The sequence below is a fragment of the Schistocerca cancellata genome, chromosome 3 (genome assembly GCF_023864275.1).
Source record: "Schistocerca cancellata isolate TAMUIC-IGC-003103 chromosome 3, iqSchCanc2.1, whole genome shotgun sequence".
Classification (NCBI taxonomy): domain Eukaryota; kingdom Metazoa; phylum Arthropoda; class Insecta; order Orthoptera; family Acrididae; genus Schistocerca; species Schistocerca cancellata.
The window spans coordinates 131,012,807-131,026,182 of NC_064628.1; the positions used below are offsets into that span (position 1 = coordinate 131,012,807).

At 46.4% G+C, this 13,376-nt stretch overlaps 1 pseudogene; it reads left to right on the forward strand.

The window, feature by feature from the left end:
• The first annotated feature begins 11,749 nt into the window (after window positions 1–11,749).
• Window positions 11,750–11,867, forward strand: LOC126177445 (5S ribosomal RNA; annotated as a pseudogene).
• The last annotated feature ends 1,509 nt before the right edge of the window (window positions 11,868–13,376 follow it).

Here is a 13,376-nt window from a genome sequence, read left to right on the forward strand (position 1 = left end):
AGAAAGACTGTGGTTTGCCCAAGGACTACTGCCTCTAAGAATATTTAGTTGACACTTTTGTAAGTCGTTGAATAAATCGAAGCCGCGCGGGATTAGCCGAGCGGTCTTGGGCGCTGCAGTCATGGACTGTGCGGCTGGTCCCAGCGGAGGTTCGAGTCCTCCCTCGGGCATGGGTGTGTATGTTTGTCCTTAGGATAATTTAGGTTAAGTAGTGTGTAAGCTTAGCGACTGATGACCTTAGCAGTTAAGTCCCATAGGATTTCACACACATTTGAACATTTGAATAAATCGAAACAGCCGGCCGCTGTGGTCGAGCGGTTCTAGGCGCTTCAGTCCGGAACAGCGCTGCAGCTACGGTCGCAGGTTCGAATCCTGCCTCGGGCATGGATGTGTGTGATGTCCTTAGGTCAGTTAGGTTTAAATAGTTCTAAGTCTAGGGGACTGATGACCTCAGATGTTAAGTTCCATAGTGCTTAGAGCCATTTGAGCCATTTGAAATCGAAACAAGGCTGCTGGTATAGAAAACATCCTCAGAATTCCATCTGATGTATCAGTTACACAGAAGAGCCAAAGAAACTAGTACACCTGCCTAATATCGTGTAGGGCCCCCCGAGCAAGCAGAAGTGCTGCAAAACGACGTGGGATGCACTTGACTAATGTCTGAAGTACAGCTGGAGGGAAGTGACACCATGAATTCTGCAGGGCTGTCCGTAACTCGTAAGAGTAGGAGGGGATGAAGATCTCTTCTGAACAGCACGTTGTAAGGCATTCCATATATGCTCAATAATCTTCATATCTGGGGAGTTTGGTGGCCAGTGGAAGTCTTTAGACGTAGAAGAGAGTTCCTGGAGATACTCTTAGCAATTCTGGACGTGTGGGAATTGCTGCTGGCATTGCCCAAGTCCGTCGGAATTCACAATGGACATGAATGGATGCAGGTGATCAGACAATGCTTACGTACGTCAGAGTCGTATCTAGACATATCAGGAGTCCCACATCACTCCAACCGCACACGCCCCATACCATTACAGAGCCTCCACCACGTTGAAGAGTCCTCTGCTGTCAAGCAGGGTCCATGGATTCATGATGTTGTCTCCATACCCGTACACGTCCCTCCGCTCGATACAATTTGAAACGAGGTTCGTCTGACCAGGCAACATGTTTCCAGTCATCAATATTCAAATGTCGGTGTGACGGGCTCAGACGGGGCTTAAAGCTTTGTGCTGTGCAGTGATCAAGAGTGCTGCAGTGAGCCTTGGGCTCCGAAAGCCCATATCAATGATATTTCGTTGAATGGTTCGCACGCTGACACTTGCTGATGGCCGAGCATTGAAATACACAGCTATTTACGGAAGAGTTGCACTTCTGTCATGTCGAACGATTCTCTACAGTCGTCGTTGGTCCCATTCTTGCAGGATCTTTTTCCGGTCTCAGCGATGTCGAAGAGTTCATGTTTTACCGGACTCCTGATATTCACGGTACATTCGTGAAATGGTCGTAAGGGAAAATCCCCACTTCATCGCTATCTCGGAGATTCTGTCTCCCATCGCTCGTGCGCCGACTATGACACCACCGTCAAACTCACTTAAATCTTGATAACCCGCCATTGTAGCAGCAGTAACCTATCTAACAACTGCGCCAGACACTTCTAGTCTTATGTAGGCGTTTTCTGCCTGTTTACATTTGAATACGCATGCCCATACCAGTTTCTTTGGCGCTTCAGTGTATATGACACAGACGTAGTACTGTCAGGCTTAAACGGAAGCATGAGCAACTTGACCTCGTATTTTAAGGAGAAAAAAGCACGCTTGCTAGATATCAAACCCAGGCAATCGATCCCGCACGAAAATTGGGGCCTTAATTCTGACAAGTAAAAATGCTACTGTCGGCGAATATGTTCCTGTTTATTTAAACCTGTCTTACTGAAAAGTGGGTGACAGCTGCCTCAATCTGCATTCCACGGCACCTTTCAAAATTATCCCGAACATTTCGGCATTCGAAGATATTCTCACTTTGTTTAACATGCAGCTCACCTCAAACTTCCACAAGCTCCCCTAACTGTAACTCGCTCATACCCTCCAGTCCATCGCTATAAGTCGCCCATATCCATTCTCTCCCAGTTGCCCGTTCTCACACACTCATTCAGCCCAACTAACTGTCATTATCCCTTTGTGTCTCCTGTCTCACAGCCGTATTCCGCTTTTTCCTGTCCTACTCTCAGTGCCACTCTCTGAATCTTGCTCTCTCTACTAATAATATTTCAGTCCTTCCTTCCTACTGCTGCTGCCTCTTCTCACTGTCACCGTCTCTCTCTTCCTCGTTGTCATTATCATATACTCTTTCTTCTCTCTTATCACTGGCCTTCCCCTGCTTCTACTTCCTCTTTATTCCTTCCCCATCCCTGGCAACGACTCCTTCACTCTTTTCCTAGCACTGTTCTGTCACTGTCAAGTATGTTCCACTGGCACTGTGTCTTCCTCTTTCTCTCACACTGCCGTTACCTCCTTTGCTCTTTCTATACCAAAACCATTATCTAGTCTCTTCCAGTATTTATTATCTTCCAGTATTTATTACTTTCCCGTCTCTTTCCCTCTGCCACTGTCTTCTTCCACCTTAGCAATAAAATGAGCGAATCATTTCCCATGCCAAAAATTTTTAGATAAATTTTAAAGGTGCCGAGAAAGGCATGATGATGGAGCTGTCATCCCACTTTTCAGTAAGAGTCTTTTAAATAAACAGCAACATATTCACATTTTTTGTGCTCCCATAGGAGTACTATTCCGCTGCTCGTCTTCTTTTCCCTGTTGCATATGAAGAGAAGTGTACTTGTTTGTAAAGTTTAGTTAGTTTTGTGTATTGTGTATTGAACCGGGGACCTAGAAAGGACGGAGAGACTTAGTCCCGCTGTAGCCCTCAGTGGTTCACCACCCCATGACAGGCCACAGCAGTCCACCCATCCCAACGTCGCCCTACACTGAACTCAGGGTTATTGTGGGCTTCGGCTCCCAGTGGATCCCCCGAGAACGTCTCGTACCATACAGTGTAACCCCAAATGTTTGTGTGGTGGGGTAATTATGCTGCACGCGTACATGGAGACAGTGTTCGCGCAGCAATCGTCGACATAGTGCAACTGAGGCGGAATAAGGGGAACCAGCCCGCATTCGCCGAGACAGACGGCAAACCACCTTAAAAACCATCCACAGGCTGGCCGGCACACCGGACCTCGACACTAATCCACTGGGCGGATTCGTGCCGTGGACCGGAAAGCCTTCCCGGTCGGGAAGCAGTGCGTTGGACTGCCTGGCTAGCTGGGCGGGCTTTCGATGGTTTACTTACATGAAATTGAATTATCGCAAAACTAATTTTACACCTCAGACCGGATTTTACGTGCAGAAAAATTCTGAATATGCTTCACTACTACATAATTGGGTTTTCAGATGATAACGGAGACATTTTACAGCATATTTCTGCTTGCTACGTTACTTTGTTAAGTACGTTTTCGTCTCACACAGGTTGATATGTGCGTATTTTACTTATAAGAGTAGGGTAAATTTGAACCTCTGTATCTCTGAAACGGGTTAAGATATGAGGAAAGTTTTCTAGGTTGTTCGGTGTCGGGATCTTAAGAATACGTTGGAAAACTTACACCCATTTGCTGTGCATAGCCGTCTCGGAATTCACGGCTGGGTTTTGGTACCCATAAAACAAGTTCCTGAGGTGTTTCTTGATAATGGATAAAGGTTTTTGAAAATAGGGAGATGGGTCTCCTACATAAATACCGAGAATATGCCGTTAAAATTGCGCATATCGTTGCGGTTATTTATTATTTAGATTTCCCTCAAACCAGATTTTGCATGTAGAAGTGGGGTAATTTTGAACGACTTTTTTTTTTCTTGGAAACTGATAAAGCTAACAAGAAAATTTTCAAGCTAGTTCGAGATTGGGATCTTAGGAAGAATCTAAATATTTCGGCAATTTTCTGTGGATAGCTGTTTTGGAATGCTCGTCTCGGCTTTGGACCACTGGTGATGGCGAAAGCATGATTAAAAAAAAAACTTTTTTGGAGTTTTCCGAGCAACCGCCCATGAACTAATGACGCCTCCATAAGTCGCATCAACCCCGTTGTAGATCACAACAAATGCAAAAAGGGCCAACTGAATTACACCGTTTGCCTAAGCAGTTGGCAGTGTGCAGTATTCACACTTTGACCTTGCGCTGTAGGATAGTGACAGTAAGACGATCCTTCTGTTGAGTATACAAATGGTTCGAAGCCTAAGAGATATCCAAACCACTTAACTGTACCTTTTTATCGCCAATTGAACTCGAGTTATGAGCAACGGAAAATTCTGTTTTTATGCGTGGCTTTTTGGAAGATACTAGGTACGCTTGCCATCGCACGCATACCATTTGAAACAAGATCCAGACCCAGCGAAGAATATAATAATTCCAATTCCAAATAAGGCAATTGCTGATGGATGGGAATACTACCGAATTATCAGTTTAATGAACTACGGTTGCTCAATACTGAGACGAATCAGTGGAAAATAGTGGAAGGCGACCTCAACATATATAGGTGTACTGGACATTTATGTGAGGATAGTTTCAGAATGAGTGGAAATTTCATGTTACGAGAGCCAAGTAGTGCGTGTGACATCTGTGAGATGATCGACTTACGGTTGTGACAGAGAGTAGTCGAGTGTTGGAGTAAGCTGGCAGAAATTTTAGCGTAGTACATATTGGAGAAAGATTTTGCTGAAGAAAATTGTTAGGAGTTATTAATGTGATGGAATGACTTACAGATGCAGCGTTTATGGAACAGAATGGTTTTGCATCATGGATATGATTGTAAGGTAATATTTTTTGCTGGTGCGTACTGATTTTGTTAGCGATTATTGCGACATAACAGTCCACATCCCCACCGCAGTTTAGGTCATTTCGGTTTAATTCATTTCGTTTTGCATAATCGGAAAAGCGCTGCCTTGTAAGACTTTTGTATAGAAAGTAAAGTTTTTGGTTTTCTGTGAGCTTGATCTCCTTCTGAAATAAGAGTTTAAAATACAGCAGTGTCGTTACAATGAATGCATCAATATCTTCATTTCAAGTAAGAAGTTTCTTGTTTTTAGTGTCAGAAAATGATCCCAGTCTTTCTCCCAGTAGTTTAGTTTTAGCTGTCGCGATTTCTTCATGCTGTGCTGTTGCTGCTTATTATATAGTAATTTTTAACGTGAGTTACTTTTCACATTTTGTTGCTAATTTAGTTTCTCATCTCACGTTTCCATTGCGCAAATTCTAAGCATTTTCTTTATAACTCACATTTCGAATGGGCCAGTGAACAGTGTGGGTTTCGTAGTGTTGCTACGTAATTTCAGTGCTTCAATTTTTTTCGGCAGTGTATAGTTTCATTTTGGTAGTTTTTTTTTTAGTAACAGATTATACTTTATTTCCTGTACAGTTAGCGGCACTTAGTTTTGTCTTTATGCAAATATGGGAACTGATACAGGGTTTTTCAGTTCAACCTTTCTACACTCCTGGAAATGGAAAAAAGAACACATTGACACCGGTGTGTCAGACCCACCATACTTGCTCCGGACACTGCGAGAGGGCTGTACAAGCAATGATCACACGCACGGCACAGCGGACACACCAGGAACCGCGGTGTTGGCCGTCGAATGGCGCTAGCTGCGCAGCATTTGTGCACCGCCGCCGTCAGTGTCAGCCAGTTTGCCGTGACATACGGAGCTCCATCGCAGTCTTTAACACTGGTAGCATGCCGCGACAGCGTGGACGTGAATCGTATGTGCAGTTGACGGACTTTGAGCGAGGGCGTATAGTGGGCATGCGGGAGGCCGGGTGGACGTACCGCCGAATTGCTCAACACGTGGGGCGTGAGGTCTCCACAGTACATCGATGTTGTCGCCAGTGGTCGGCGGAAGGTGCACGTGCCCGTCGACCTGGGACCGGACCGCAACGACGCACGGATGCACGCCAAGACCGTAGGATCCTACGCAGTGCCGTAGGGGACCGCACCGCCACTTCCCAGCAAATTAGGGACACTGTTGCTCCTGGGGTATCGGCGAGGACCATTCGCAACCGTCTCCATGAAGCTGGGCTACGGTCCCGCACACCGTTAGGCCGTCTTCCGCTCACGCCCCAACATCGTGCAGCCCGCCTCCAGTGGTGTCGCGACAGGCGTGAATGGAGGGACGAATGGAGACGTGTCGTCTTCAGCGATGAGAGTCGCTTCTGCCTTGGTGCCAATGATGGTCGTATGCGTGTTTGGCGCCGTGCAGGTGAGCGCCACAATCAGGACTGCATACGACCGAGGCACACAGGGCCAACACACGGCATCATGGTGTGGGGAGCGATCTCCTACACTGGCCGTACACCACTGGTGATCGTCGAGGGGACACTGAATAGGGCACGGTACATCCAAACCGTCATCGAACCCATCGTTCTACCATTCCTAGACCGGCAAGGGAACTTGCTGTTCCAACAGGACAATGCACGTCCGCATGTATCCCGTGCCACCCAACGTGCTCTAGAAGGTGTAAGTCAACTACCCTGGCCAGCAAGATCTCCGGATCTGTCCCCCATTGAGCATGTTTGGGACTGGATGAAGCGTCGTCTCACGCGGTCTGCACGTCCAGCACGAACGCTGGTCCAACTGAGGCGCCAGGTGGAAATGGCAAGCCGTTCCACAGGACTACATCCAGCATCTCTACGATCGTCTCCATGGGAGAATAGCAGCCTGCATTGCTGCGAAAGGTGGATATACACTGTACTAGTGCCGACATTGTGCATGCTCTGTTGCCTGTGTCTATGTGCCTGTGGTTCTGTCAGTGTGATCATGTGATGTATATGACCCCAGGAATGTGTCAATAAAGTTTCCCCTTCCTGGGACAATGAATTCACGATGTTCTTATTTCAATTTCCAGGAGTGTATAACGGCCTGCTGTACTTTCAGTTTTGAGTAAAAAGCAGGCAAACATTTTAATACTCACGAATGAACGAGCGATCGAGTCAGAGCCAATAACTTTCACAAGTAGCTATTCAGTTGACCTCACAAGGGCTGAGTGCGCCTCGCTTAACAACAGCGGCTGCCATGGACGGTAGCCTTCCAAACGCTAGACAAGCCCAACGGCGCTTACTTTCGGTGATCTGACGGGAACATGGGGCAAGACCGTTAGCCAATACTTTCGTACGAACCAAATTTTTAGAGCGAATGCAACTGATTCTATTACGCTGGCGAAGTGGTGTCGCGACTTATGCGCTTTAAAGCTGTGCAGAAAAGAAGGAATGTCGCCCTCAGTTATTCTGTGGGGGCTGTAGGATAGCCGTGGCGTACACTGCCCCACGGGGGCTGAAGATGCCAGCCCGGCTTTCCATAGCAGCAGATCGAATCGCTTCCCAGGTTCTGTGAACTGCCTGCTCTCTCCAGAACCAGCCATGCGCGTGCTAATGAGATCCACCGACTGTCTTTCTGCCAACGAAAGAGGCTATGCGTACGCTTCTGGTGGAAAACCACCAGCCGTGGCGGGCGCAGGTCTGCTTTCTCAGAAACACGGCTCCAACTCACCAGATAACTGCAAAATACGCTACTGGCCATTAAAATTGCTACACCACGAAGATGAGACGCTACAGACGCGAAATTTAACCGACAGGAAGAAGATGCTGTATTATGCAAACGATTAGCTTTTCAGAGCATTCACACAAGGTTGGTGCCGGTGCCGACACCTACAACATGCTGACATGAGGAAAGTTTCCAACCGATCTCTCATACACAAACAGCAGTTGACCGGCGTTGCCTGGTGAAACGTTGTTGTGATGTCTCGTGTAAGGAGGAGAAATGCGTACCATCACGTTTCCGATTTTGGTAAAGGTCGGATTGTAGCCTATCGCGATTGCGGTTTATCGTATCGCGACATTGCTGCTCGCGTTGGTCGAGATCCAATGACTGTTAGCAGAATATGGAATCGCTGGGTTCAGGAGAGTAAAACGGAATGCCGTGCCGGATCCCAACGGCCTCGTATCCCTAGCAGTCGACATGACAGGCATCTTACCCGCATGGCTGTAACGGATCGTGCAGCCACGTCTCCATCCCTGAGTCAACAGATGGGGAAGTTTGCAAGACAAAACCATCTGCACGAACAGTTCGACGACGTTTGCAGCAGCATGGACTAGCAGCTCGGAGACCGTGGCTGCGGTTACCCTTGACGCTGCATCACAGACAGGAGCGCCTGCGATGGTGTACTCAACGACGAACCTGGGTGCACGAATGGTAAAACGTCATTTTCTCGGATGAATCCAGGTTCTGTTTATAGCAACATTATGGTCGCATCCGTGTGTGGCGACATCGCGGTGAACGCATATTGGAAGCGTGTATTCGTCATCGCCACACTGGCGTATCACCCGGCGTGACGGTATGGGGTGCCATTGGTTACACGTCTCGGTCACCTCTTGTTCGCACTGACGGCACTTTGAACAGTGGACGTTACATTTCAGATGTGTTACGATCCGTGGCTCTACCCTTCATTCAAACCCTGCGAAACCGTACATTTCAGCAGGATAATGCACGACCGCATGTTGCAAGTCCTGTACGGGCCTTTCTAGGTACACAAAATGAGAAAATGTTCGACTGCTGCCCTGGCCAGCACTTTCTCCAGATCTGTCACCTATTGAAAATGTCTGGTCAATGGTGGCCGAGCAACTGGCTCGTCACAATACGCCAGTCACTACTCTCGATGAACTGTGGTATCGTGTTGAAGCTGCATGGGCAGCTGTACCTGTACACGCCGTCCAAGCTCTGTTTGACTCAATACCCAGGCATACCAAGGCCGTTATTACGGCCAGAGGTGGTTGTTCTGGGTACTGATTTCTCAGGATCTATGCACTCAAACTGCGTGAAAATGTAATGACTTGTCAGTTCTAGTATAATATATTTGTCCAATGAATAAACGTTTATCATATGCATTTCTTCTTGGTGTAGCAATTTTAATGGCCAGTAGTGTTGTAACAGGAAATGAAATCATGTATAGTTACGCGAGATAGTAACTAATACTGAAAAAAGCTTAACTGTGTCCGAACAGCCCTCGGACGGTCCAGTGGTACCGACTGACTGCTATGTCATCCTCAGACGATTAGCGCCACTGAGTGTGGATATGGAGGGGCATGCAGTCAGCACACAGCTGGACGACGTCAGTTTTCGTGACCAGAGACGCTACTTCTCAGTGAAGTAGCTCCTCAGTTGACCTCACAACGTCTGAGTGCAGACGCGGATGGTAACTCGTTCAAATACTAGTCAAGCCCGACAGCGCTTAACTTCGGTGATCTGGCGAAAACTGGTGTTACTACTGTAGCAAGGCCGTTGTCTAGGAGACAGCAACGGCACAACATACTTATTTTCACTGTTGATTCATCGGCATTTACTTTTCCCCGAGATTCTTCGATTAGCCAAGTCCAATACAGGTTTCTCTGCTGTAGGACACACAGCCAGCTCACTTTTTAGCAGAAAGGTGTTGACCTCTCACAGCGCTTGAAGGTGGCATGTAAACCTTCCGCGCACGACAATACATGCAACTTCGGTGCAGCCACTTTAACATCATGTGGAAGGCGGGGTTCGGTGGCCCCGCGCTCACTGCGCTCGCACTTGCTGCCAGCCGGGGGCAGCGGTGAGTCAGATAAGCGGTCTGAAAGAGCCGCTGGGGGTGATTGGGATTGGGCACGCGACAGCCGCGCGGCCATTAGTAGCCACAATGCCGGCCGGCTTCAGTTTCAACCACCCTGCCAGCCATTGTTGCGTCGGGCTCTTACCTGCCCGGCGCGACGGTGGCGCTCACGTACCAGCTTTTTATATTTTCTTTTCCTTCCTGTTGCTACGGCACGGATCGGTTACAGTAGCTATTCCAGTCTTTATGGGGGAGCCGTCAGCAGAAGCGAAAGTAGGAGCAGGTATACTTCGAGGAAGTGTGATACGACCGTTACTCTTTACGCTACATACAGGGTGTAAACGCAAACTGTTCACAATGTACCACAGTGGTGTAGGAGAAGTCGAGATGAACATTTTGCACCTATGGTCTACCTTTTTTCTTTTTTTGACCACTTTCTTTTTCTTTATTAAACAATTATATAAGCACATAAGCACCAAAACAAAATAATGAAGTACTGGAACTGTTTCAAAACGAATTGTTTCCTACAATAGACTGAAGAACACATTTCAATATACTTAGTGCCATTTTACAAAACACAACAAAAATTTTAAACTGACAATAGCATCTTCAGTCCAGACAGAGACATAGAACCAAAACGCAGACATATTAAAGAGAATTACAATATATACATACATATATATATATATATATATATATATATATAATTGTCTGTCTTAACTAGAATTGCAGTTCATTTGATTCACAAGCGTCCAAACTCTTTACAGAAAGTCATTTGGAACATACAAACGAATAACAAAGGCATGCACAGGCAACATAAATTAAGGAAAACGTCAAACGAAGTTAATAACACCGTTGAGAAGTCGGGAGCAGTCCTGGGAACAGGTGTAACCCCTTATTCGTTGTATATTTTGTCCGCTACATCGTCGTGCATGTGATTTGTGTCCTTACCGGCGTCGAGAATTACCCTACGCCTTGTTTTTCAAAAATTATGTCTAACATGTTACCAAACATCGTCCTGAAATTTGGGTAACGTTTCATCTTCCAACGTGCCGTTCTCATATAAGCCTCGAAGGTAATGAGATTATCTTCACTATTGTGGATGATGGTATATGTCACACGCTGTCCTAACAGCCACATCACGGTGTTGTTCGTGGTAGCGGGAAAAGGTTTCGTGTCCGGCCAGAGCAGGATGTCAGTGCAGTGGCTGGCTGGGATGCTGCGGGTAATCAGGCCCAGCCTCTGCTGCACCCATTTCCAGTGAATGAGATGGCCGCCACAAGTGAAGCGATGGCGTAAGATGTCGACCAGACCACAGCGGACGAACTTATCACTGTCACAGGCCGGGAAACAACCTCGAATTGACCTAGAAAAGCCACCTAACTTGCAGCACAAACGCGCTCCAAGAGATTTTGAACATTTTATCGGTCTGATTATTGAATTTTTTTATTTCTTTAACATCAGAAACTTAAACTCTCCCGTGAAGGTAATGAAGGGATGAAAAACTTTCGTAAATGTTAGGCAAAAACTAGCTGCTTTTGCAATTCGATCTAAACTTAACCAAATCTCGTAGCAAGTAGACCAGAGATACAAAACGATTTTATTGTTAATTTTACACCTTCATATTCACAAAATTTTGACTTAAAATTTACAGAAAAGCCAACTTTATAATTTGTAAGTCCAAACCTTGACAGCGCAAAACTTAGCAGAAAAGAGAACAGCGAGAAACTTAATATCGTAATTGGGGATCACGAAGTAGATCAAATTAAGGAATTCTGATATCTAGGCAGCGTAATAACCCATGATGGACGGAGCAATGAGGAATAAAAAAGCGAAAAGAGTATTCCTGGGTAAGAGAAGTCTGCTGATATCAAACATAAGCCTTAATTTAGATGGATTTTACAGGTCAATTCGAGGTTGTTTCCCGGCTTGATGGATCACTTGGATCACAGTGTTCTGTATTTACTTGTTCGCCTGAATTTCCCTCACACAATTGCGGTACGTTGTAAACAGTTATTGTTTACACCATGTACATAGACGACCTGACAGACAACGATTTTTAGTTCCCTAAAGGTCTGTCTAGAGGCAACGGCCTTGCCGCAGTGGATACACCGGTTCCCGTGAGATCACCGAAGTTAAGCACTGTCGGGCGCGGTCGGCACTTGGATGGGTGACCATCCAGGCCGCCATGCGCTGTTGCATTTTTCGGGGTGCACTCAGCCTCGTGATGCTAATTTAGGAGCTACTCGACCAAACAGTAGCGGCTTCGGTCAAGAATACCATCATAACGACCGGGAGAGCGGTGTGCTGACCCAACGCCCCTCCTATCCGCATCCTCCTCTGAGGATGACACGGCGGTCGGATGGTCCCGGTAGGCCACTCGTGGCCTGAAGACGGAGTGCTTTTTAAAGGTCTGTCTAGACGGCTATCTCTTTCCTGATCAGTTTCTCGCATGCACTTTTATTTCGAACAGCTCAAACACGCATGCGCACTTGCGCTTGTGTAATTTCGTCGAATTGGAATACGTGCGTCATGGTGCATTGCTTCCCGGATGTAAGTGGTAATCTTTTGGGCATTTAGCTTGTGCACGTAGATGTGTTTTATTCTACTCTGTGCTGTGGTTATCAAAAATGGTTCAAATGGCTCTGAGCACTACGGGACTTAACTTCTGAGGTCATCAGTCCCCTAGAACTTAGAACTACTTAAACCTAACTAACCTACGAACGTCACACACATCCATGCCCGAGGCAGGATTCGAACCTGCGACCGTAGCGGTCCCGCGGTTCCAGACTGAAGCGCCTAGAACCGTTCGGCCACTCCGGCCGGCGCTGTGGTTATCTTTTAAGGCGATTAATGTGCGATGTCTGTAGACGCCAAAGAAAAGCACGCTGAAATTTACGGGTAATTACGGACAAAGGGATGTCATACGGGATTCCTGTTTTAAAGAGTATTTGAACAAAAATTTCAGATCCAACGTCCTGAGTGCCGCCTATAGGCTTCACTTGGTGGGAACTAAGAATGAGATAAAAATTCTTACATCATATGTTGTAAAGAATAATGACGCTCTCGAAGAAGGAAAACAGAGAAGAGGCAGTCAACAAATTTATTAAACGCCTATGTGAAAAATGTGGACGAATATTCTAACTTTGACGGCTTAATAGCATCACTACTGAGGAGCCTGACACCTGAATAACTGAAGAAGATCACAGCTGAAGCTCCTTAACAAACTCATATGAACTTAAATGAAGAATCGGCCGAAGTGGCCGAGCGGCTCTAGGCGCTACAGTCTGTAACCGCGCGACCGCTACGGTAGCAGGTTCGAATCCTGCCTCGGGCATGGATGTGTTAGTTAGGTTTAAGTAGTTCTAAGTTCCAGGGGACTGATGACCTCAGAAGTTAAGTCCCTTAGTTCTCAGAGCCATTTGATCCATTTGAACTTAAATGAAGGATGTTCAGGATAAAAAAAAAAGAAATGAAATGGAAAACACGATTTCCGTTTTAGTGAATTCCGGGGTCTATGGCATTACCGAGTTTGTCGATTCGGAGGATGTTATCTGTAATATCGTTTGAGTAGAGTCGTCAAAATATTTTTTATACAATAATTTAAAAATATAATAAAAGACAAGCAACTTTCACATAACCACTAAGAATGGTTTAAGTACAGGGTGTGACCACCTGTAAAATGCGCCAATAAAAACGTTTGCAACTCGG